General features: G+C 43.7%; 1 protein-coding gene and 1 pseudogene across 3 annotated transcripts in view; both read right to left on the bottom strand.

Annotated features, from left to right (window-relative positions):
* ERC2 (ELKS/RAB6-interacting/CAST family member 2) overlaps nt 1–27,463 on the bottom strand; it is a 975,821-nt gene that overhangs the window by 150,463 nt on the left and 797,895 nt on the right. The window lies entirely within an intron of this gene.
* Nucleotides 5,378–5,996, bottom strand: LOC129033443 (uncharacterized; annotated as a pseudogene).

Genomic DNA, 27,463 nt, shown 5'->3' with positions numbered 1-27,463 from the left:
CTCAAACTAAATCTTGGTGGTAGGTGAAGGAATTCATTCAAGAAAAATAACTCACGTATAGGAATGACATCTTTAGTTTTATTCAGACAGCCCAATATCTCTCTTGAATTTCATTATACTATACATATATATTTTACGTGTGTGTGTGTAAGTGCATATTCAAAATCATCATTTCTGTAATCACTTTTTTCATGAATTTTTCCATAGTTCACTTTAATTCTATTGCATTCAACAGGTAAGATAATAAAAGATTACTCTTACTTGCAATAGTGATCACAGCATCAACTGCAAACACTTTTGGTTGCTTACCATAGGCTGGCAATTTGGAAAGCAATCTGAGAAGTCACCTCAAAAATTTTAACAAAGTATTATAATCTATCAAAAGAGCACCACAAAGCAATGACAGATTATACTGATGTGGAAAGAAGTCCACAATACACAAAGTACAAAAGAGGGAGTTGTGGAATAATTTGTATAGAACAATCTCAAACCTGGTAAAAGTGTGTGTGTGTGTGTGTGTGTGTGTGTGTGTGTGTAAGCCTGGAAGAATCTCTGGAATGACAGAGTGCATAGATGTGGGGATGTTGCAGAAGGGACTTTCACTTTTCACTATATGCATCTTCTAGACTGTTTAACTTTTTATGTATATGTATTTTTAATTTAAAAAGTGATAAAAATGACTTTTAAAAGTGTTCCCAGCCAGCTGTCCCAGGCAGTCCAAGTCACCATTGGTGCGCTTTCTATGGTGATTACTGCCATCAAGGCCATATTTGTTCCTCAGATCATCTACCTGCTGGCCGCAGCTCTTTCTTGGAATGCCCACTCCATCTCATGGCTGGCTAAGCCAGCTAAACCATGCCCAGCTGATTTTGAGCCATCTAGTTCTCCCTCCTCTTCCTCCTCATTCCTGGTTACATATTGTCATGCCCTTGCTCTTTGCATCCAAGAAGGCCCAGATAGCTGGGAAAACAGTTTGCACCCCAGAAATGGATGCTGAACTCAGCCTTCTTGATGAGGAAGGCTTGCCCTAACCCAGCTGGTAAAGAGGAGGTCAAAAGAAACACACAGGTCTCAGCTCCTCAGCTAAGTCATCCTCCAAACTTGATTCATCTTTCATTCCAGGCTGTCCAGCAGGGCCACCCATGCTAAGCATGAACACCAGCAAACTGTATCACCTCACATGCTCAGCATTTCAGAAGGTGCACTGTCTGTCCTATCAACAGGACACAAATCCAGTGTTGGGTGGTAGCACCCGCCAATCAAATGGCTTTTCTGTGTGTACTTCTCCCGAGCTTTGAGGATGTGGTTTCCAGTCTGACTTTCTTGTTTCAGAGCTGAAGTTTCAAGGATGCATCTGGACAAAATATGCTTTCCATATAGGCCAACAATTTATTTATTTATTGCTTATGACATTGTACTTGGCAGCTAAGGAGATATAAAACAATTTGAACCACTCTGCAGAAAACGGTTGCAGAGTTGCCACTGGAGACTGCGGTGGAAGATAATAGAGGAGAATGGAGTCTCGCAGATCTTTCTGTAATTGACAGGCAGAGCCTCTAGAGGCAAGCGCGGCCAGCAGGCATTCCTGCAAGGAGCTCACATCTCTTTCCAACCTCAACTCCTGCTTTGGCACGAGAAGGAGACCGGAGGCATGTGTTGGAAGCCTCCTCTGACAGGACAGATGGAGGCAGTATGAGGACCTTTGTCATCCATCCCTAATTGCCAGGTTAGATGGATGTTTTGGACATTCATTAATGCAGTGGGTGGTGCTGACCTGCTTCCTACCTCTGCCTGTCTCTCACTGACACTGTGGGTGCCCCTTCCATGGCCTGCTAGGCTCGACCATTTCAGTGTATGCAGCCCAACCTCTAACTGCTCATTCTTGCATGCCTTTGCCTGAGGGCTTCCCTGGCCTCTAAGGCTCACCCTATACAGGCTTGTGGCAGGTGAGGAGTGTGAGGGTATTGACACCCCTGGGAGCAGCCCTCGGCCGATGACCGTCAGGCGTGAAGACACACATATCACAGCTCCCTCACCCCTAAAGTGGGATGACTCAGGTTCCACACTAGCCTCCAGCGTTCCACAGCAGGACTAAGCTGCAGTCATCAGTTGCCCACAGTGGTGGCTTGCCAACTCCCCCTTTATTGGCTTGCCTTCCCATTGCCTTATTGATGTTTCCTGGGAACATATCCCCCAAGGACAGCTTGTACTACATCCTTGTCATAGAGTCTGCTTCCAGGAACCCAAACTCAGAAAACTCCTGCCTATTTCTGCCCAGCCCTTATGTTACGGATCATAAATTAGAGGAGCCCCAAGATTGTTTCTTGCACTTGGGCTGGTTGTTGGGCCTGCAGAGTGTTTAAAAGAATTCAAATAAGTTGCTATCATAAAGAAATCTAGATTCTTGGATTCTATTGAAAAATGGCACAGATATGGCCATACTGAGCTTGCATTCCCTTATGGCATGTGGGGCTGAAGCTGACTTGTGATGTCCCTCTAACCAAGCCTCCCTGGCCCATTTCCCTCATTGACATTTCCAGACTGGACCCTATGGATAGCTGCTGGGTCAGCCAGGCCACCTGTAAGGCCAGGTGCCTTCTTTCTCCAAGACTCCGTGCCTTCCTGAGGGTCTGAGTCACTGTATGGAACACTGAGGCCTAGAACATACATAGAAAAGTATGTGGATAGGGATGTGTGTTCATCCCAGGATGCAGAAATATCAGCAAGAAGAGAGCTACTAATAGCTAATGAGTGCAACCATGTCAGGTGCCCTGCTAAACCTTTTGCATTCTTTTCTTTTCCATTTTAGTCTTCTAGCCACTCTGCAAGGCAGATCCTATTATTATCTTCATGTTTTATCTGAGGAAACTGAGCCTTAAAGAGTTGGAAAACTTATCCACTTAGCTAGTAATGAAGCTGGGACTCCAGTTTAAATTTGTAGTGTTCTTTCTGTCTGCAAAGCTGCTTGGCCCCTCTCATCCAGGGCACAGGTATATCCATGGAATGCACTTTATTTATTTATTTATTTATTTATTTTTCTGAGTTTTGATTTAAATATTTTTTTTTTAGAAGACAAAGTCTCGCTCTGTCACCCAGGCTGGAATGCAGTGGTGCAATCATAGCTCATGCAGCCTTGAACTCCTGGGTCAAGTGATCTTCCTGCCTCAGCCTTCTGAGTAGCTTGGACTACAGGTGTACACCCCCACTTCCAGCTATTTTGTTTTGTTTTGTTTTTACTTTTTATTTTTTGTAGAGATGGGAGTCTCACTATGTTGCCCAGGCTAGTCTTGAACTCCTGGTTCAAGTGATCCTCCCATCTTGGCCTCACAAAGCATTGGGATTAACAAGCATCAGCCACCACTCCTGGTGGAGAAGGCACTTTACATGGTAGCTATGCCATCACCCAGGCCTGGCCTTGAGTCTGGGAGGCTCTGAAACCTTCCTTGTCAGGCCACAGAAGAAGTACATCTCCAAAAGGGCAGCTTCCAGAGTAGCCAGCTCCTGTCTCCTTAGCATTACAAATTAGAGACCTTGTGATTATCTTATAAGGAGAACTCTGAAAGATGTATAGACCAAAAGGTTCATTAGCTTCTGACCAACCCAGTCTCTTCTTGTATGAAGTCACAGGGGAAACCAAGTTAGACTCCAAAGGCCGGCTAAATTTACAATGATATGAAACTATCAGTGCAGAACCTGGAACGTTCAACTGTGACAAGCACAGTCCCCTTCCCATAGACATGGCCTCTAGGGAAGAAGAGGCCTAGAAATAATTTAAAAAGAGAGTAGAAGGGGTCACGATGAAGAGAAGAATGGCATCCTCAAAACTAGGGATGTTGGCTGAAGTAGTCACGTAAGGGCATCAAACTAAGAGGCCCTAGGGAACCATTCCACAGCAGGATGGTGGCTTTGATGGAAAGAGTGACTGCTGGATTCCTGGCCCCACCTCCCCTCTCATCTCCCGCTAGAGATGGCCTGGCCACTGGGAAGCTCCGTGGTTATGACACCCATCTCCTGGATAGTGCTATGAAGCGCATCCCCAAGATCCTCCTCTTTCACTCCCCCGCTTTTGCCTCCATGGTTGGCTGACACCTCTCCTGACATACACTTTTCCGTTTTGTTTTGTTTTGTTTTTTTGCTGTCAATACATTCAGGCAGCTAGATCTAGCCTGGCTGGCTGGAAGCTGTCCTGGCTCTGTAAGGCAACTTGGCAAATCTCTACTCCGATCAATTCCATTTTGCTTTCATGGGTGTACAGTCTTATTTCCCTTGCTTCCAAGTCCTTGAGATGGGAGGAAGTAATCTCTTTTGCCTGCCAGTGTGTAGACGATAACTCACATCCTCTGTCCCTATTATTACTATATTAGACATATTTCTTTTTTTCTTTCTTTTTTGAGACAGGGTCTCACTCTGTCACCTAGGCTGGAATGCAGTGGCATGATCTCAACTCACTGGAATCTCTGCCTCCTAGGCTCAGGTAATTCTCCCACCTCAGCCTCCTGAGTAGCTGGGACTACAGGCACACACCACCATGCCCGGCTAATTTTTGTATTTTTTGAAAACAGAGACAGGATTTTGCCATGTTTCCCAGGCTGGTCTTGAACTCCTAGGCTCAAGCAATCCTCCCACCTTGGCCTCCCAAAGTGTTGGGATTACAGATGTAAGCCACCGCACCCACCCCTGGATGTATTTCTTAACTTCTCTGGTCTAGGTTTCTTTCCCTGTAAAGTGTAGATAACGATTTTTAATTAAAGGATGTGCTTAAAGGGTGAAATGAAATAATGTGTGTAAAGTGCTGAGGAGTGTCTGAAATGTCTAATAAATGGAATAATAAATGGAATAATAACAATACTGGCAATGGCTGTGATTGTAGCATGCCTCCTGTGCTCCCTGGAGCTCTGAGGTGTAGCTCCCATCGTGGATCTTAATAAATGCTTGCTAAATTGACTTGAGCCAGGACTCAATAAGGGATGCAATTTCTATTCATCTGGCCTCAAACTGACTTATGGAAAAAGGCATTTATTACTTCTTGTAACTAAATCATTCAGGACTAGTCTGGCTTTGGGCACAGGTGAATTCGGGATCTTAAATGATGTCTTCAGGGATCTGTCCCTGCCTCTCTCTCCATCATTCTTGTCTACTTTCCTTTTCCTTCTGACTTCATTTTCAGGTAGGGTTCTCTTCTCACTATGGCCCTGTCGCCCCTGGTGCCCCAAACTTCATCACTCCAGCTTCTATTTCCATAGAGTAAACAGTTCTTTTTCCAAGCAATCTTAACTCAAAATTTCAGAACTGAGACTCATTGGTCTAGTTTGACCATGTGCCCATTTCTGAACCAATCATTGTGGCTTAAGGGATAGCTCCCTCTAAGTGACCAAGTCTAGGGAAAGTGAACTCTGACTGGCTGGCTTGAGTCATGTGCCCATATTGACATAGTGCTGGGTGAAGGGTAACTGTCCCAGAACTGCAGAAACTGAAAGGAATTCCCCAGAGAAACTTGGCCCCTGGTATCAAAAGATAGGGAGACAGACATTGGGCAGACCAAAGCAATGGATGGCTGTACACCACTAGCAGGCATTAAATGCATTTTGCACACTTGCTCATGAATATCTCTGTCTCCCTGTTGCAGAGCTGCATAATCAGAAGACTGAAGGACCATTGCTGTGCAAGTGAATCTGAGTAGTTCTGACTTGCCAGCCTGTGACAGGGAAATAGCAGCCACAGATGTTTAACTAAGCAAGTACTACCAGGTCCCAGGCCCACAGGCTCTTCCCCAAGCCCAGTCCCAGCTGACAGGCAGGCCTGACAGGACATGTCAAGGCCAAGAGTCAGGACACCTGTCAAGATGTCACAGTGCCTCAGGACACGTGGGGTGGGCAGGTGACAGCTGCAGTGAACCTTCCCGAGGCCCACAGAGCAACCTGCATCTGCCACCTTCAACAGGCAAGGCATCTTTCTTCTCAGAAAACAAGGAAAGCAAGCAAGCATTTGAAAATGTATATCCTTTCCTGTTTCATTAAGGGGTTGGGCTTTGTTTTCCTGAAAGCTTTTGTTCTTCTGTCAGCATATTCAAAACAACCAAAAGGCGTTACCTGCTCTGAAATCCCCAAGATGCCTATCCTCAGAGGTGCTTTTGGCTGTCTCATGCAGCAGAAGGAAGATTTGCTTCCTAGCTGATTCTCCACTCCTCAGGACGTTCACAAATGGCAAATTATAAGCCCGTGTTGCCTCTGCTGACTGCAACTTGGGCCTGTCAGCCCAGAATAATATTTGGATGATGATTTGGCCAAATCAGGCCTGGCTGTCATCCTGGGCTCCCTTCTCTCCCTCCACCAGACGAACAAACCCCGTGGCCCCCCTCCTCCTCAGATAGCTCTGGAATCCAGCTGCTTTTCCCCATCCCTGATCTCCCCACCCTTCCTTTCTACCCCCCACCACCTCTCTCAGGTCCCAATAGTCTCTGTGCTCCACTCACTCCCCTCCATCAGCTCTTTGCTCTTCCACCAGAGGGATCCTTCTAAAGCACCTACATCCGTCCATGCCACTGCTCAGCCTTTTCTTTCAATGGTTTCCAAGTTCCCTTATAATTAAGTTCAATCTCTTCAAAAAACTAGTAGAAAGGCTTTCTGACCTCAGTCTCAACCGATAGCCTGTTTGCCTCCTATACTCCAGATGTATTTATGGACATAGGTAGGCTCCCAGATCAGATCTACATCATGACATCCCCTGGGGCTGGGCTATTCTCCTCTGCTGCCTCTGTACCTGGCCAACTCCTACTTATCCGTGAGGCCACAGCTCAAGGGTCACTACTTCTGGCTTCTGAATCTGGGTATGGCGTCTCTCCCACACGTGCTCTAGGCACCTAGTGCCTCCTCCACTACAGCACTTATTATACTATCCTGAAATTGCTTGCTTATCTGTGCTTCCTTCATTAGCCTGGAATAATGGAGCCTGGAAGATCTATGAGTATGGAACTCACCTTATTCATTACTGTATCATTAGCTTCTCATGCAAACCCCATCACATTACGGAAGCTCAGTTCATATTTGTTAAATGTCTGAACAATGTGAATGTTCATACTCAGACTTTCCATTGGCTGAATTTGAGGTCACAATTTCCGTACATGCAACTGAGAGCAAATTGGCACATCAACCCACACCCCCACCTCCAGATAAAATGTAAGCAACAGCATTTGTTCCACCTGATATTCCTTTTGGCTCCTGATCTTTGTGTCCAAGGTATAAAAATGTCTCCATCACAACTCCCACCCCTGGAATTGAGTGCCTGGTGCAGGGAAGGGGCACAATCTTGACACAATCTAGAGCAAGTGAGACCTCCAAGGATTTGAAGAGAAATATAAGAGTGTGCTCTGAGTTTTGGCTTGCAGAACCTGGGAGGTGGGGCGGGGTGGGTTGGGAGTCTCCTATTTCCTTGACCATCCAAATTTGATTTTTTTTCTCCTTGCTCAGCACCTAGTGGTGTAGTATTCCAAGGGCATTCAAACAAGGTTAAAGGGCTTTATGTGATGAAAGGCATTCTTAGTTGTGAATGTTTAGCAGGAGTTTAAATATCAACAGTTTTGTATATGGAAACATATTAGCTTCATATTTAATTGGGGTCGCGGTGCACTGTGAAGTATAGCACTTATGTGCACAGACTTGGGTATGATGTCCCACAGACATGGGTTTGAGTCCCAGCCCTGCCATTAATAAGCCATGTGACACCTGCCCAGGTAGCTAACCTCTGTGAGCCTCAATCAGGTCCCTCACCTTTAAAATAGGGATAATAATAATAAAAGCATAAATCCTTGTAGGGCTGTTGTGAAGAACAAGGTAAGAAATGCACATAAAGTACCGTGCACAGCACCTAAAACGAGGTAAGCACCTAGAAAATGCAAGCTGGTCTTCTTCATATTATAACATTGGGCCCTTACCCTACTCCAGTTGCTAGCAATTAAAAAATGCACCAGCTTGTCCTGTGGGCCAAGTCTCACACACTGATGTTGGTTCAACTCGTCTGTGAATTAGTTTTCTATTGCTATCCTAACATATTACCACACACTTAGTGACTTTAAAAAATATCTATTTATTATCTCACAGTTCTGTAGGTCAGAACTTTGGCACAACACGGCTCAGTTCATTCTCTGCTGAGTTTCATGAGGCCAAAATCACCAGGCGTCAACAGGGCTGCAATCTTTTTTGCAGCTCTGAGGCTGAATTTACTTCCCAGCTCATTCAGGTCACTGGCAGAATTCAGCTCCGTCTGGTTGTGGGACTTTCCTGGCTAGCAGTTGGCTAAGCGTCATTCTCAGCTTCTAGAGGCCACCTGCAATCCCTGGCTCGTAGCCCCTTCCCTTTTATCACAGCCTCATCTCTCCTCTCCTCCCCCTTGGGACCTCTCTGCCTCTTCTGCTGCCTAATTTCTCCCCTTCCCTCTTCCACTGCACCACTCTGACTCTTATACTTTCTTTCTCGACTTTTAAGGGCTAATGTCATGCCATTGGGTCCATTTACATAATCCAGGATACTCTCTCTATTTTAAGATAAGCTGCAAAGTCCCTTCGTCCAGTACCTGGTTAGTGTTTGAATAAAGCATGGGCATCTTGGAAAGGCATCTTTAGATCCTGCCTATCACATCTTATTTGCTGCATTTTAAAATCTGAAACAAAACACATCTCAACACAGCACAGTCATTACGTGTTTAGTTTGGGCTATTTGTGGAGTTGGTTTAGCTGGGAAGAAAAACGTGAAAAGGTTATTTTCAAAAAAAAAAAAAAAAAAATGGGCCCAACTCCTTTCCTGGGAGACTAATGCTTTGTTAAATATGGATTTTTCAATCCATTTATCAGGGAAATTCCCTTAGATTTTCCCCTTTTCACTTTCTGTTTAATAAAGTCCATACCATTTTAGGGTATTTAAGAATTTAAATATTGCAAATCTAAGGTTTTTATATATGAAGCTCAACTCCAGATTTCCAACTGTCAGCCAGCAGGGTCTGAACAGGGAGGACTCTTGGGGGCAATCCTGCATTAATACAAACAGGACAGCGTGGGCTGGGAAACTCAAGACTCAGACTGGAATGTATTTGCCAATTGGCAACCAATTCTGTTCTCATCAGCTTATCAGATTTATTTCATGTAGAAAATTAAAATTCTGGGTCTCTATTCTACAGAAATACTTGCATGCACATATGCCCAAGACATATACACAAAATTATTTACTGCAGTCTTGTTTGTGATAGCAAAGCATGGCAAACTATCTAAATGCCCATTAACTGTGAGTGGCTAAAATAAACCTTGGCAGGGAAATTCCATGAAATACTTCTGTCACTATTAGAAAATAAGGTAGATCTATATATATAAAAATGGAAAGTTTACCAAGACATACTGTTAAGTGACAAATGCAAATCACAGAAGAAGCTGAATAATATAATCTAATTTGTGTTAAATGAATTATGTAAATATACATTATTTGTAAATGCAGACAAAGGACATATCTACCAATTAATTGGGGTCTATTGCTTCTGGGGAGAAGTGTAGAGTTGGGGGACAGAGTGAAGGAGACATTCAGGTTTTAAGTTGTCTACTTCAATATAGCTTAAATATTTTATAATGAGAATTGAGTCATGAATGTAGATTATTTTAAAGAATTGGGTGAAAAATACCATGTTAGACATATCACTAAGGATAGGGGCATATAGGTTATCTATCAATGGGACTTGAAATATGATGTTATTTGATGTTTCAGAAATTAAGGCCGGCCAAACAGCTAAAATGACTAACCTCTGAGCAATTCAGCTTAAATTCCATGCTTATTCATTGCTACAGTAGAGCCAAGTCCTGATGAGACATGCTGAATGAGAGAGGGCTATTTAACTTCTAGTTTCTGGATGGCTGTGACCTTCCACAGACCTTGCACATAAAAGGTGCTCAATAAATACTTGAAGAATAAAACAAATGGCACTATTAAATTTGGGAAAAGTCTGGTATCTGCCTTTGATTAAATAAATCAAGCCTGCTAAAATCACAGGAGACATATGTACAAGGTTCAACCCACTCTCAAGAATGGATGAACGGAAGGGAGATGGTTTTCATTACAGAATACAGGCTAGTAAGATTTGGAATTAGACAATATTTCTTTACTTTCAAACAGAACCAAACAAAAAAATTCCCCAAAAAACAGACCTTAAAAACCAAGTCCTAACTCTACACAGCCCCTGGAATAAAGCTTTTCCAATGTACCTGCCAGAGCAGCCAGTAGAGGAGAAAGGGGCTCAGAGGAGGAGGAACTTGCTGTCTGCAGCACTGCCCCTTCATCAGTGAAGTGGGGCTAGAATCGATGATGGCTAAGCTCCCTTTCAGTGCCAACTTTCTGGCAATCTGTAAGTGGCCACTCTGGTTGCCCAGTGTCCTCAAAGGAGCTAGAATCAGTTCTTTCAGCTTCAAAGAAACAGACCCTTGGGTTTGCATGTCAAATGTCATTGTAAACCTATGCCCCAGCCCCCACCTCATCTGCAGATCACCTATCAGGGTTGAGCTGCAGGAGGAATTACAGTGGCCCCTTCCTTTCAGAGGGCGAGTTGGAAAGGGAGGCAGAATGTGGCAAAATGCCTTCTTCAAGGCCCTCAACATTAAACTCTGCATTGTTTTTAGCTCTTTAAAAAAATCTTTTTTTACTTTTATAGTTCTAAATTTACTTTGGATTTACCAATATTAACTAAGTGGCTAAGTAAATAAATACATAAAGCAAACATGAGTACCACACTGTCCCCCAGGACTCTAAGCCTAGGAATGCAAGGAACCCTGTTTCTAACCATGTACACACACTCTTCGCTGCTATCGGTTTGTCTCTGCCTATAGCCAAGTCACATTTTGCAGTGCGACTATTCTGTAAACTACGCGCTTGTTTGTAAATTGTACCAGATGCGCATCCACTAACTCAGCCTTATACTTTCATCAGATTTTTATGTCTTTATGATGTACATCTTTGCCACTCAAAGGGTGGTTCACACACCAGCAGCATTAACATTGCCTGGGAGAACGGTTGCCAAATAAAATATAGGAAATTCAAATTTTACTGGATGTCAAGCCTTTTATTTTTTTTCCCCCCCTTCTAAATCTGATAACCCTACCTGGGAGTCTGTTAGAAACATAAAATCTCAGGCTCCACCCAGACCTAATGGAATCAGAATCTGCATTTAACAAGTTTATAGGTGGTTGCAAAATCAACTTGAGTCTACTTAATTCCTATGATACAAACCTTCTAAGTTCCACTGGCAAATTCTGATCTCACTCTGCATCAAATGTAGATGATAAGAGTAAGCTGTCAACAAGCTTGGTTTCTGTGTTTCCCCCATTTCGTCATGTATTCTGTTCGCAAATGCGCACATTTTTCAACCTGGGCACAGAGGGCACCCCCACTTTCAACCACTCGTGAGCCCGAACTCACGAACCGCCATCGCTGCAGAGGAGACGCCAGGCGGTGTTAATTGCTTGCTGGGTGGTGGGGAGGAGGGGCTGGGTTACCATCTCGCCTTTGATCAGGAGGTAGAAGTAATGGTTTTACTTACATCCTGCTTTGTCTCTGCACAGGCCGAGAGCCAAGGATCCATTTCAGGCTCTCTCTTTCTTCCTAGTATTCTGTTACTGCCTACATACCGTGGCCCAGAGCTTCAGGCGAGGTGGGGGGGAAACCAAACGCTCTTTGTGGTACACTCACATGACAGGCTTCAAAATGGAAACAATATTTAGGTTTAACCTGGAAGATCAAGTTTGCTCAAATCTCGCAACACAGGGAGCTTTTGAAAACTTTAGCAGTAGGTCTGCGTTTGATGGAGAGAGGCAAGCAGTGATGGAGAAATGAGGCCTTGTTAACAGACACTGAATCCCCACACGGGAGTCAACATTTCACCTTATTCCTTATAAATAATGGGGATAATAATAACACACTGAGACAGAGCCTTGAAAGCTTCAAGGTGTCTTTACAGCCACATTCTTTTGCAGTCTGCAGAATAATTTTGGGAAGAAGGTGCGCAGTGAAGGTGTAGAAGGTAGCCGTCGTCAGCCCCACAGGACAGAGAAGACACATAATCAAGTAAACTGATTTTAAAAGTCAAAAAAATCAAGACACTTCCCTCAAGTAGCACATTTCCTGACTCTTCAAGCAGCGCTCTTTCCACTGTTCTCAGGGTTCCATTATTTGGTTGCCCCAAGCTACTCAGATCTCAGCCATTCTTCATGGAATTTCAGGGCTGGAAGAAATCTTTAAAAGATTCATAGAATCTTGTTATGGATTGAGTTGTGTCCCCCTCAGAATTCACGTGTTGAAATCCTAATCCCTAGTACTTGAGAATGTGACCTTATTTGAAAATAGGTTGTGGCAGATCTCATTTGTTAAGATGAGGTCATCCTGGATCCTGATCCTAGGTGACTGTTGTCCCAAGGAGAACGCCAGGAGAAAATGAAGACAGAGATCACAGTGATGCATCTACAAGCCAAGGAACACCAGAGATTGCCACCAAACCATCAGAAACTAGAGGAGAGGCATGGAATAGATTGTCCCTCACAGCCCCAGAAGGAAGTGCCCCTGCCTACACCTTGAACAAAGCCTGCAGAACCTTGTTATGGCAGCCCTAGAAAGGAAAGACAAATCATAAGGTGGGAAGTGTCATCATGGTGCTAATGCTGATGAGAGTTTGCTGAGCTCCAGAACTGGGCAAGGGTTCACTGCATCATCTCATAGCTTCCATACATGGACTCTGCCAGGTAGGCACTAGAAATGAGGGCTTTGAGGCTCACAGAGGCTGAGCTACTCAGTCAAAATCACACAGCTAGCATGTGGCCAAGAAGGATTTAGACTTGGGCAGTCTGAGTCCAGACCCTGTCGTATTATTCCTTAAACATCACAGCCTCAGGTGGGGTGGCCAGGATGACTGATTAGCATCTATGAAGCCCTTTTTCATGTAGCACCTGTAAGGGGCTCACAACACCACCGTGAGGTAGAAACTAACATTGCCTAGGTTTTGTAGGGGAGGAAACAGGCACTCAGATTAAATCACTGACCCAAGGTCACAGAGCTCATCAGCGGTGGAGCGAGGATTTGAATCAGGTCTGTTGACTACAGCAGGAGCTCTCAATCACTGTGCAGGAGCCCAGCGAGTTCAGATTTCCTGGGTTCTCAGTGGCAAGTATGTCACCCTTTCCAAATCACCATCTCCTCCCTCTGTACCTCCACCTGCCATGCACACCTTGACTGTTGGTCCCCTCTTCCATGTCGTAACACACACACATGGACATTTTCAATGTTCACTTCCCTTCCCTCCCTCTGTGAGAAAGCTCTGCTTCCTCTGAGTAGTGTCAAAGGTAACTTTCAGACTGTAAAGTCTGTGAGGTTCCTTCAGTCTGCGGGTCAAACTTTGATAATGTTCAAAGTCAAATCTAGGAATGATATCTGGGGGTAAAGCAGTGGTTCCCAACCAACCAGGAGCCATGTTTCCCCCCAGGGGACATTCAGCAATCTCTGGAATCATTTTTGGTTGTCACAACTAGGGGCTGGGAGTGGGGTGGCAGGGATGCTATTGGCATCCAGTACGTAGAGGCCAGGGATGCTGCTAAATATCCTACGATAGACAGGATGCAAGACAAAGAAGTATCTAGCCCTAGATTCAATAGTGCTGAAGCTGAGAAATCCTGGCATAGAGCATGTTCTCCAGGGGCAAACTGCCCACTTCTCAATTCCAGCTCCATCACTCACTAGTTCCGCAACTTGGAGGCAACTTTCGTAAACTCTCTAGGGTCCAATTTTCTTCTCTTTAACATGTAACTAATAATAGCACATGCCTCCTGGGTTTGTTGGGGGGCAAAGTGAGTTAGTGTATGGCCAGGTACTAAGTGAAGCGCTGGGCACGGTGTAATTGCTTAGGAGAGGCACCCTTATTATTTCCAAAACTGGAAGGTAAGCATCTGACTGTGGGGTTTCCATAGCTCCTTCTCAGCTGCACTAGCTGGCAATCTTAGCTGCAGCAGGCAGTCTCAGGATGATGAATGGCAGACTCAGGCACTTAGCATGTGCACAAATAGCCAGGTGCAATGTAGAAGGAAACTCTTGTTTTAAAGTGAAATTAAGTATAAATAATTTAGGTGATCACTCTCTAAAGGTTTCACTTTAAAAGTGTTCAGAAATTCCCTCTGGAATCTTTTTAAAGGTCTCCATTTATCTACGCAACTAGCATTTACATCACTTTTACAATGTGCTAGACGGTTTACATGGTTTACAGATTTAATTCTCAAAACAACATCATAAGATGAGCACTATCTTCCCTTGTTCTTTCTAAACAAGGCCACTTCTCATGAAGTATGTGGCCCTGAGATCAATCAATGCTGTTAAGTTTTCATTCAATATTGTTTTTCTTATTATGTTTTAGCTATTATATTATCTTCCATTATCCTCCCAAACCCTCTCCACAAGCATAGGAATTTTAGCAACATGACAACATGACATACGCTTTTGTGGATTAGCCTGGGAAACTAACACAATGTTTAACATATAATATACAACATGTATTATGTAATAATGTATACATATAAGATATATAATGCATAATAAATTATATATATCTCTCTCACTATATACATATAAGATATATAATGCATAATGAATTTTATCTATATCTATATCTATATCTATATCTCACTATTTGATTTGCCAACCATGAGTTAGCTGGCTCATAAACTCATCTGGGGAGAGACTTTGGCATGTGGTTTAGGGAGATGGGTCTGAATAACCCCTTGCTATATCGGATGGCTAGCAGTGGCCACATAATACTGAACAAAGAACACATAATGTGATGGGGAATGACAACTGGGTTACAGCCTGGGTTCTTCTACCTCTGAGTTGTGTGACCAAGATGTAATTTAGCCTCTCCTCTGTAAAATGGGGCAACCTAAGACCCACATGGTGGGGCAGAGAAAGACTAAGTAGAGTTACACATGGACAAAGGAAGCCTTCCTTTATGGTTGTGCTCCACTCCAGGACAAGTTATGCTCATTTTCATGACTTGGATTCCATGGCTACAAGGCTCACAGGACTCCATTGGGGTCTGCTGGCTGATGACAACACCTCATTCCAATGTGGTAGTATCACTTTCCTATGTTCTTTTTAGTGCCTTTGTGTGTTGCCCCTCTTGACCTCTGGGCCTGGTGTTCAGGCCACACCACACAGCTCTTAATACCAGCCTGTTGAATCGCCCATGCTAATCTATATCTATACAGAATTGATGGCAATTATAGATTATGCAATATAAAGTTGCCCTGTGCTAACCTCCAGAGTCCTTGCATTCTTCTTATGACCAGAACTTCACATTGAGAGATGATTAAGAATATACCTAACTTGAGTAAAACTACTCAAGGAGAGCAGAAACTTGAATATTTACCTTCTGTTGAGTTGCACATAGCAAGTACTCAATAAATATTTATTGAACTAACTGCTAAACAGGTAAGTATTAGTTAAGTGCTACATAGCATAGCATGCAATGGTTTTCCCTCCCAGTGTCTTCTCTCATTTCTTTTCAAATAATCTGAATAATTTGTAGGCAGGAGCACAAGAGCTTAGTTTTTAATCTCATCAACAAAGAACCCTCCAAAGAGGAGACATTCCTTTGGCCTTGGTTGTTGGCATTTCAGGTATAATTATGTTTTTCACCCTAAAATTTCCCAACAAGATTAAGAGTTACACACAAATTCTCCTTAACCTTTGGCTCAGACGTTTGCACAAGGAGCTCTGCCTACTTTTCACGTGATTTCTGAAAGATGCCAGCTGCTGGCAGCCATGAAACATGAAACACAAAGAACCCATAATCTGCTAGAACATACCCTGCTTTCACAATTCCTTGAAGCCTCTCTAAGAACACACCAAAGCCTGCAAGCGTGTACATGTTTTCTGCAGGCAAGGAAGATGCAACATTGCTTTCTCAACAAGCTGTTTCCAATATTTTAAGTAACTATTCTGGCTCGGCCAAGATCAGAGAGTACAAAGATCTAGGGAAAAGACAACTTTCACACTTTCTTTGTAATTTCACTTGGTTATGGTCTCTGTTGAAGTTTCCCCTGACTTCAAAACATGATGGTATTTCTTGTAATGGCTGAAAAGTTTTAAGCTTCTTCATGTACCTAATTCCAATGGGCTACTAACTGGGCTAGTTTATTGGCACTGTGGATTGAGGGCTTTTGAATTTGTAGGCATGTATTTTTTATTGCCTGGACAGTTTGCTTGACTCTTCGAGAGCAATATGATCCAACCCATCCCAGCCAGGTGGTTTTTGGTGCAAAGCATGAAGTCTCCAGGGAGAATGGTTCCATTTCTTCCTTTGGCCGTGTGTGCCAATGCAAAGCCCAGCACTCAATGCTCAGCCTGATTCAGGAGACATGGAACAAGTAAACTTTTAAAGCTTTGTAACACATAGCAGATACTTGATAAATAATTACAGAGATATTGACATGGCAAGCCTGTGAGAGGCGATCAATGCAGAGTAGGTAGTGGTAGGGAAGAAAATAAAAACAACAAGGCTAGTATTTATGGAGTTCCTTACTATGTAGTAGCACTGGGCTCGCATTTTACACCATTATTTCATTTGATCTTCACAAGAACTCCGTGAGGGAGGAAAATGTAAGAAATCGCTTTCCCCATTTTCCAGATGAGGACATTGGAAATTCAGAGAGATTAAATATTGTGCCCAAGGTCACACAGTTTTCAGGGGCAGATCTGGAATGCAGAGCTCACACTCTTACCCCATGAGATCCTATATGCAGACTGGATGTTCTACTCATGAAAAAAGGGAAGAACAAAAGGAGGAAGAGGTGGTGAAATAAGATGTGAGAAGGAAGCAGAGAAGTGGTCAATGGAGAAAACCCCTAAGGTGGAGAGGAGGAAAATGGACAGAGCCCTTGTTGGCTGTCCTCACGATTCTTAATGAAATGGGCCCATCTTCCCCTTCCCATGAGGGGAGTTTGTTGGGGAGCTTGAAGACTACAGCAGAGATTGAAAAGGGTCACCATGGGGAATGCAATGTGAGTCAGTGCAGACAAGCAACCGCCCTGCAGCTCTGGAGTCAGACATACGTGGGTTTGAATCCCAGCTCTGAGATTTCGGAGCTGTGTGACTTTAGGTAAAGAGCTTTCCCTCTCTGTGTCTGAGTTTCCTCATCTTGAAGACAGGATCATAGTGGTACATACCACATACTGAGATGTCAGGATGAACAAGATGACCAATGTGAAAGCACTTAGAATGGGGTGGCAAATAATGGCCCAATAGGTCAAATTCAGCCAGCCACTGGTTTTTGTGTGGTCTGCAAGCCAAAAATGGGTTTTACCTTTTTCAACAGTTGGGGGGAATTTTTTTAAAACGAATATTTTGTGACACATGGAAATGATATGAAATTCAAATTTCACTGTCCATAAGTATAGTTTACAGTGGAACACAGCCATGCCCACTCGTATGGTCTCTGGCTGCTTTTGCATGGCAATGGCAGGGTTATGGAGTTGCAGCCAAGACCACACATGGCAAACTTATGGCTTTGCACTGCTGTTCACACACTACAAATGGCAGCAAGGTTGCTCTAACTTGACCACACTTTGAGTGTCATGCATATCACATATGTGTATGGACAGATATTTTTAAAGATGAAATACATAAAATACCATTACAGATCATCACTAACAGATGAACATTTGCAATATATTTTGATAACAGAGAATACTAATTTTGATCCCCAATAAAGTGACATGTTATCCCCTAAAAGAAACCCACTCTCTTCTCATTAGTAGAGGTATATTACAAAAAATTATACTCATTATATTTTGAATTTCTTCAATAAAAAAAATCTATGAACATTTGTTTTCTTCCTTGTTATATAAACATCTATATCTGGATTTTGCCCACAGATTTTGGACCACAAAACCTAAAATATTTACTATCTGGACATTGCAAAGTTTTCTAGTAAGCCCTAACTTGGGACAGTGGTGGGCACGTGGTCATCAGCACAGGAGAGGAAATGCTAGCCTCTCCTTTGCCGACATCCTTTGAGAAAGGCCCCAAGCTCCTTTTTATTTGTCTCAGTCTTGTTGAACAGTGAATATATATGCCCATTAAGCTCCACATAAGTAAGCACTTGGCAAAACATAGTTGCCAAACATAGTAAGAAAAAGAAAAGCCTAATGGTGGTGCTAGGCTATCTGCCTTCTCCTTTTCAGGCCGATTCATCATTTTTGGCATGAGGTTGTCCAGGCTTCGTGTTAACCACCTCAGTCAGTGGTGGTAGCTCCACCTGCTTGGAAAATGGCTCATCCTATAGTCCAAGAGAAGTCAGCCTGCAGCAAAACTTTCCCCAGATATATTCTGTGCACCCTAATTCTACATGAGGGTCTGAGAAGAAAAGGGGCTGTGAGCAATAAGCACAGCAAACGCTCTTTCTCTGGAGTATGACAGCTGGCTGGAGGACCCTGGCCTACTGAAGGCTCTGAGAAGGCCTGCAGTGGAGAAACCTATTAATGCTGTTTAATCCAGCTTTGCTCAAACTTATTTGAACACCATATGGCTTTATGACTATTTTTAAAAATAGTGGCCAGGTCGGGTAGCTCATTCCTGTAATCCCAGCACTTTGGGAGCTGAGGCGGATCACCTGAGTCCAGAAGTTTGAGACCAGCCTGGGCAACATAGCAATACACCATCTCTAGGCCCCCCACCCCTACACAAATAGCCAAGCATGGTGGTGTGCGCCTCCTAGCTACATGGGAGGCTGAGGTGGAGGATCTCGCTTGAACCCACAAGTCTGAGACTGCCGAGAGCCATGATCACACCATTGCACTCCAGCCTCGGTGACAGAGGAGGACCCTATCTCAAAAAAAAATTGTCTTTTAATATTCAACACCATCAGTGCACTGAGGAACACCTTAGGGAATTACTACTATAGTGGAAGGAGTAGCTGGCCAAGAGTCACGTGTTTGAAGTTCACGTACTAGTTCCCCTGTGTCTCATCTGTATAGCCCTGGACAAACCTCCTTTTCTTACTCTATAAAATAGGCATGGTGTCGCCTGTCTGCTCTCCTCATAGAGCTGATGGGAGATCAGATGAAAATCAGGGACACTGGGCATTTTCTCTAAACTGGCAAGGGTGCTATGTGAGTGAGACAGAAGTAGAAGAAACGGCAGTGTCAGCTCTTGGAACTTTGAGGTGTTTTCCCTAAGATAAGTGAACTAGGCAGAAAGCCACTGTGCTGAAGGCCCCCTCAGTGTTTGTCAGGATAGCAGTGACCTACAGAGGGGCAAATGCCAGAGTCCATCCTTCCCTGTCCCCAGTCCGTGCCATGGAAATGCAACCCAGCTACATAAAGCTCCTGCAGGCTTCGGCGTGTAGGAGTCTCTCGCATAGAGTCAGGCCCTCACATGAAAAAATGGCTCAACAGTCCAGGCTCCATCAACATATTGGTGCATTCATAATTTTTAAAAATAATAACATGGAGAAAATTCATCTGGTGCATCTCAGCTGGCACCCTCACACATCGTCACCTCCTTATCTGACATATTAGATTTCCCTGTGTCCCAAGCCTGTTATATAATGAGGGACAAAGATTCCTCTCTGGCTCTAGAAGACTTCCTCATTCTCCCTTTCTCATTCCACATTCCATGAAGGGGAAGGACAATTCTTTTCAGTGGCCAATTGTACTGAGCCCGAATCATGTTTCGGATCAGCTCGGGGAAACACTGTTAGCCCTGCAAGCTCTTCCTCTCTGAGAAGAAAACAGACTTGCCATGAGTTTCCCAATGTGTCACCTGCCTTCAGACAAAGGGGAGCAGAGGCCGGGCATGGTGGCTCACGCCTGTAATCCCAGCACTTTGGGAGGCCGAGGCGGGCAGATCACGAGGTCAAGAAATCAAGACCATCCTGGCCAACATGGTGAAACCCTGTCTCTACTAAAACTACAAAAACTAGCTGGGCGTGGTGGCGCATGCCTGTATTCCCAGCTACTCGGGAGGCTGAGGCAGGAGAATCTCTTGAACCTGGGAGACAAAGGTTGCAGTGAGCCGAGATCGCGCGACTGCACTCCAGCCTGGTGACAAAGCAAGACTCCGTCTCAAAAAAAAAAAAAAAAAAAAAAAAAGAGGAGCAGAGAAGTTTCTTCGATAACATGATTTTTATCATGCTCCCAAGCTAGTGCCCCAGCACCAGGGGAGACAAGTATAAAAAAATAAGTAAAACCACAAACCCAACACAAAACAGCAGCCAGAGTCCCACACACTGAATCTGTTTACAATCCAGTGCCGTGGGCCAATGGGGAGACTCCCTTTTTAATTACCGAGGTTTTTTTTTTCTTTTCAAATAACACAGTGACTTCAGAGATCAAGGTGCACAGAAAGAAGAACAGAGGCTGAGGGATCAGCAGGGTTGCTAATTCCATCACACGCTGACTCAGGGCAATCAGAGGCACTCCTCTGACACCTGAGCAGGGAACAATGAAGCCTCATGCCACTGCCAAGAACAAACCCACTGGGCAACAGTGTACTCTTCCCAGCCTCTGCATCCCAAGGGCTCTAGTGTGCGTGGCCACTCCAGCCTGCCCTGACCTCCCGACTGCCCGACGCAGAGCATATCTTAAAATTATAAACAGATGTGAAAAACAGTCATGTAATGCCAAGTAAATGATAACACCACCAAAAACAGTCTTAGTTACCTTTAAAGGCTTAATCCATCAGGTGGGAGTGGTGGAACCAGTATTTGAACTTGGTCTGTGAGGCTCTAGAGCCTGGGTACTGCCCAACCACTCTGCACCAAAGATTATGCAAAGTCAGATTCCCATCTCCATCAAGTACATATTTACAAGACCATCTGCATAGGAAAAATATGGCAAGATATATACTGAAAGGTTAAAAATGATGCTTTCTCTGAATGAGGATTTTGAGAAAATTTTTTTCCTGATATACTTATTAAATTTCCTAAGTTTTGTAAAATGAACATAAAAGTAATACATGGGGAAAATGAATTGGTGGCTGTAGGAAGCTCAGGTTTCCCAGTGAAAGCAATCTGCGATTATTATTTCAGGGCCTCGTCCTATGTTTGCCCTCTGATGGACAAAGATACAATGTACAGCGAGGAGTCTTTCGCCACATATGGGAGTCTGCCTTTTTATTCTGGATCTAATAGGTTTAACTGAGAAATCTTCTCTCAAAGAGATTATAACAATCTTTCTTCTTCAAAATCCAAGGGGTTCTGTTTCTACCTCTCTGCATATACACAGTGACTGAGGAACTAACGAAATGTTTGGGGACTGGCAGATTTTAAAGCTACCCTTGCCCTTCAACCACCCACATAAACCTAAAAGAAGGGACCTGATTTATTCAGGTGCACAGCAGAAGGGCACACAGTGGGGTTGTAAACGCTGACTCTTAGGCTGAAAGAAATGGCAAGGAGTCTCCTTATAAAGGCTCAGCATCTCAGTGATTTTGTCACCATGGGAACAACCCTGTGAGCTGCAAGGCATGCATGGACCCATGTTTACAAGTGCAGGATCTGCTTCAGAGGGATGGGGGCCCGACATCCCAATCTTACTCCGCTCAAGATGGAACACACGAGCAGCTTAGATCCTGACCTGGCACAGTGGAAGTTCTCAGTTGCTGTGTGCTGTTGTTCTCAGCATTTACATTATATTTCCCAGAAAACAAAGCTAGAGGGCATGTATATTCCCAGAATACATTCCCATCTCAAAGTCTCTGACAAACATGTTCATGGGGAAGGCGCAATGAGGGTTGCAGTACCAGTTTCATAAGAACACCAGGTAGCCACCAGATGGTGGACTAGCAATTTTCCTGCAGGGATCATGTGACTCTGGAGAAGGAATATATGGGGGAGGCCTGAGGATAGAGTTAGGTACGTCTTGGTAAGGCTAATGACCTCCAACCAATGGATGCTCCAATAGCAGAAAGGAATGTAGTCATTCTGATTGATACACCTAGTGGTGGCCATAATATGTGCTCTGATTTTAGATGTTGTCTTGGTTTTCCCCTTTGGTTGGGGCTGTGGAGATGGCTGGAAAGAGGTGGGGCTGGAGTTGCTTTCCCTGAACCAACAAGACAATTCTGACTCAGAGCATTACATTGCCCACCAATTGGATGGCTCCCCAAAGAGGCCTCTGAGAAGTATCTATTCTCAGTCTACAAGTCTCAAAATGAAACCTGTGAGCCTTCTCAACCCCACATTTGCATATTCTAGAGGAATACCTTCTGGCCTCTCTGAAAGTGCCATTATGGCCATTTTCAAATGTTATTAATAATTCGTTTAGAAGCTTTGGTTCTGCCTCCAACATTAAGTGATTCCCTGCATTGTTTAAAAACCCTTTCCATCTTTCTTTTTCTTTTTCTTTTTCTTTTTTTTTTTTTTTTTTTGAGAGAGAGTTTCACTCTTGTCATCCAGACTGGAGTGATTTCCAGCTCACTGCAACCTCTGCCTCTCAAGTTCAAGCAATTCTCCTGCCTCAGCTTCCCAGGTAGCTGGGATTACAGGCATGTGCCACTACGCCTAACTAATTTTTTGCATTTTTAGTAGAGACAGGGTTTCGCCATGTTGGTCAGGCTGGTCTTGAACACCTGACCTCAAGTGATCTGTCCGCCTTGGCCTCCCAAAGTGCTGGGATTACAGGTGTGAGCCAGCGTGCACAGCCTTTCTTTCCATCTTTCTGATAACTTGGGTGATCCTCTGAGATAAAGCATGTATAATATTGTGATGTCTCAGGTGTAAGACAATTGTCACATAAGATTATGCATGTCTCTCTGGCACCTGCTAACACTGACAGTGCTAACTGCCAAAGGCACCTCTCTCCCTACTCTCACCCATGGCAGACTTCCGGGCTGGCTGGTTTCGCTGATGTTTACTGAGCTTATTATTATTATTATTATTATTATTATTATTATTATTTTAGCATTCAGCTTTTCATATCCCTCCCACCCATTGGTATCTGTGTCTCAGATTAATTTTCACCAGACGTGAGTGTCTGGACTTCTCCAAGATTTGTTATTTTCCCTCCATGTTCCTAACCTTCTTCAGGCCATTTGTGTGATTTCTCTGACCTCGCTAGTGTTTCCAACACCTTCCAAATTAGTGTCATCTGTGACTTTCCTTCACATGCTCTTTTCTCCCCTTTACAGATCATTAATAAAGAGGTTAAACAAGACCAGACCAACAGCATACTCTAAAGCAAATGACAAAGGGGTGGGAGAGCCAGCGTGCTCCCTGTGCGCCAGCCCTGGCACAGGAAGGATGTAATGTAATGTAACAACACACTGCTAGACGCCTCCCGCCTCTGGCCCATGGTAATTTATCACCACTGTTTGTTTATGATTTCTCAGCCAGATTTCAGGTCCTGAGAGTGTGGTCATATCTAAGCCAACATGCATTGCTTTGCCAGGTAACCCTTATGAGCTCCAGAAAAACCCACAAGAACTTATTTACTGCCCTCCAACCTGCTTAAAAGCTTCTACCTCGGCCTCCAAGTCCATCACCCTTGAGAGCAGAAAGAGGTGGACTGAGACATTATTATCCTTTCCTCTCTTCCAATTCATTAGCTTGCAATTAATTATTTGTTAAATATTCATTGGCTTTTGTGTTACTCATTAGATTTTTCTTTTAGCTGAAAGAAACCCTCTGCTACAAACATGGACTAATTCATACTCTCCAACAATCAAACTTTCCTTAGCTATACCCAAGTGTTATAAAAATCAAAGGTAATTGAAAAGGGTATGTCTATAGGGTAAACATGCTTTAAGTAAGGCCTGCTATGTAGGTGGCTTGGGTGTAGCTATGGCCGTAGGAATAGATTACCTTTCTTTTGCCTTTTCTTTTACCTCCCAAATTCAACAACCCCAGTATCAACCACTTTCCTCTGTTTATGGATACAGTACACTTTCCTGAGCCCAGACGTAACAATAATAGTGATATACTGATATTCTACCCAGGGTTGAATACTCACCGTGCACCAGGCGTGACTTGGCATCTTACTCAGCACATCACAGCCCTGGGGGTGTCACAACCTTCTTCAAAGAGAAAATGGAGGGGAGAGATGGAAGGTGACTTACCCAAGGTCATCCAAACCTAGGTCTATCTGAATCCAGAGACCACACTGTTAGCCACCCCACCATAGATGAGGGTCTTCTTCACTTTTTCTGAGTCACTGGCCCCTCTATCTGCTGAGGAACATAAATAAATACTCTCTTTGCGGAGATGTGCATATATCCACATTGAAGCCTATTAACCATGTCAGGGGATTTGCAGAGCCTCCAGGGTTTATGGACGCCTGCTTGAGAATCTATGTACTACTCTGGCTCCTCGAGGGTAGGAATCACACTTTGTTCACTACCTTGACTCAGTACTGAGATGTATATCCAGTACAACTCCAGTACTAAGATGAAGAAATATTTTTTGAATAAATTACTAATTGCAAAGACCGTGAATAGGATATTCAAGTTGAAGCTCTAAACAGCAGCTTTGTAAGCCTGAATAGAAGATATAAATATACAGACACCTTCCAGAGGAGTAGAAGAGCAAAATAAAAGGAGGAAGTGGAGACAGAGATAAAGCAAAAACATCTTACTTTGCCCAGGAATCGATTTTGCAATTGGAAGTAGGTAGAGACATTGTCATGGCGGTTCTAAAACATCTCGTAGCTACTTCTGGTTAGTTCTCATATTAACTCCTGAAAAGAGATTATTGAAAGCTTCTTCTGCAGAAAAATAATATACTTAGAATTTCAAGATGAGAAGTCAATTATCAAGAGCAACCAAAATCTCATGCTGTATCCCTTAACTGACAGAATTCTTGATCCCTGGAGATCTCAGGGGGAACTGCAAGAGCCAATGGCAACTTCCTCCTCTCTAGGTCCCTCTAGTCCCTAGGTCCCTTTCAACCTCCTACAACTCTGGGGTTTTTGTTTTTCCACAGATCGCTACCCCTTACATGTCTCCTTATTCTATAACTACTGACTTTGTTTTGCAATCTCCTTTTCTTCAAAAGTTGGAGGAACCACCCACTCTTGAAGTTAGACTTCAGACGTGCTTTAAACTTGTCAGCCTGCACATTACTGCAAAAAGAGGCCAGAGATTCCCCTGCTGATATGCAGGAACATGGAAAAGAGCCAAGGTCAAAAGCCTGCCTTTCCCTTGGCCAGACCGACTGGACATCTGGGGAAACCAGAACTCTGCATTCCCTCTCAGTGCCCCCACCACCACCACCAATGGCCTGCTCCAGCTTTGACACCCAAGGTGGAAATCTGGAGGCATTCTCAATTTTGTCCTTTGTCTTACCTCCCCATCCAAGTCCTCCTGGCTTCACCTTCCTAGTCTTATCTCCAATTTATCCACTTGTCTGCATCTCCACTACTGCTGCCCTGGGTCAGTGCCATCAATTCTCTCACAGATCATGGAACAGCCTCTACTTCTGCTCTTCCTGCCATGACAATTCATCCCCTATACAGCAGCCAGGGTTGTTCTACAACATAAATCAAATCATGTCATGTCCCTGCTTAAACTCCTCTGATGTCTGCTCAGTTTTCTTAGGCTTAAAATCTAAACTCTCTACCTCGCCATAAAAGGCCCTACATTTTCTGGTCCCTTCCCTCTTCTCCATCCTCATCTCACTGTTTTGTGCTCTACCCAGAGTTATGGTCTTCAAGCTTCTTCAGCTTATAAACTCCTTCCCACCTCCAGCTTTTGCATGCCTCCTGGGACCACCTCCCAAATGCACGCCTTGGCATGGATACCTCCTGACTCTCCCCTTTTAAGACTTGGCTTAAAACTTACTTCCTTGGAGAGATGCTTGCTGAACATCCTTCCTTAAGTAGGTTCCTCAAGTTAATCTCAGTATCTTTCTGGTTTCCATCAAAGCCATGACCAAAATGTGCAAGGTTTCTATTGAGATGTCTAATTATTTATATTCTGTCCCTTGACTAGATGGCAAGATCCACAGGGTAGCAACCATGGCAATCTTATTTGTCACTGGTTTCCTAGCATCTAACTGAAAACTTAACCGCTTGGTGAAAGAATGGACAAATGAGTGAATAATAAATGAATGAATGAATAAATGAAAGTCTTAGTAGCCAATGGCACAAGAAAGAGATATATCAGATCCTCAGTTATACAAAATCTAAATTGCATTAAAAGCACCAGTAGGTACCCCTGTACAGAAGGTGTGAAAGAAAACCTGCACTTTGCATAGAAACCACCACTTTGTATAGAAACCTCTGCTTTGTGTAGAGCTCAGAGCTCTTTCCTTGATTTTCTTTTTGCAGCCATTAAATTTCTCTAGTTCCAGGACAAGCACAGGCCTAGTGTCCAGACCCTGTCTGCTAAAAGAAGGCAAGTCAGACCTGAACTTCCTAGCCACAATAAAACATCTCCTTTCTCCTTCTTTCATTCTTCCAGAGGGGAAGCATGGCAGGGAGTTCCACTGGGCCATCCAGCACTGCTTTTATTTGTAAAACACCACTTCCTCGTGTCTAAATGTTCTGGGATTCATATTTTTACTCACCATAACATTGTCCATGTGCTGGTGGCAGACAGCTACAATTCTTCATTTTGAACAGGCTGCATCTACTAGCATCACAGCCTCATGCCAAAACTTGTTAATGCCACATCTGTATTTTTATGAATCGGGTCCTAAAAATTTGCATATGTTTTCAATCAAAAAAGACTAATTCCTTTCTAGTGGTTTAATAAATAAAAACTTGTGTTCTATCTTTGCTCAATTACAAGAGTTCACAGTAAGAGCTCAAACATTCAAATGTCAAGGCAGAGGTGGCACTAAATCTCACAAGGTGCCTCGATTTGCTCGTCCATTGCCTACCTCATTGATGTTCACAAACCCGAATGCCTCTTGGGGGGTCCATGGAAAGCACCTTCATTCAATGTAAATGAAGAAGTATTTGCTGACACAAATGATACCTACATTAAGTGGATTTTCCTGAAGGACAGTTATGGAGAATTGAGGAGTTGCTTTTTCTGTATTTTGCAAAGCAAGATAGGGAATACTGTTAGGCCTCCAAGAGCGTATTTTCACAATTGAAAGTATGTGTGAGTGTGAGGTTTGGGGGGTTGTTGGTGAGAGGACAGTGGTTGAATATGCTTTGCCAGGGATGCCTATGATGGCAACAACTTGCTGGAAAAGTGATCCCGTGGAGTGTCTAGAAGAAACCCAGAACAATGAGGCTGGCCACAGGTAAATCCTAAGCATAAGAAAACAAGAGTGTGGATGATCCAACAGGGAGGGGGAGTATAAAGAGAATTGGGAAGCAGAATATAGGAATATATGCTTGGTGTAGGCAGCATAGACTACATAATTAGTGGCGCTGAGGGCAAATGAACATGTGATGCCCCTTCTTTGAAAAACATTATGAATTTCAAGACAGTGACAGCAGAGTTTTAACCTAAGAGTG

This window comes from Pongo pygmaeus, chromosome 2, assembly GCF_028885625.2.
Source record: "Pongo pygmaeus isolate AG05252 chromosome 2, NHGRI_mPonPyg2-v2.0_pri, whole genome shotgun sequence".
Classification (NCBI taxonomy): domain Eukaryota; kingdom Metazoa; phylum Chordata; class Mammalia; order Primates; family Hominidae; genus Pongo; species Pongo pygmaeus.
Note: the sequence above shows the minus strand (reverse complement) of the source record. Positions and strands in the feature narration are given on the sequence as shown.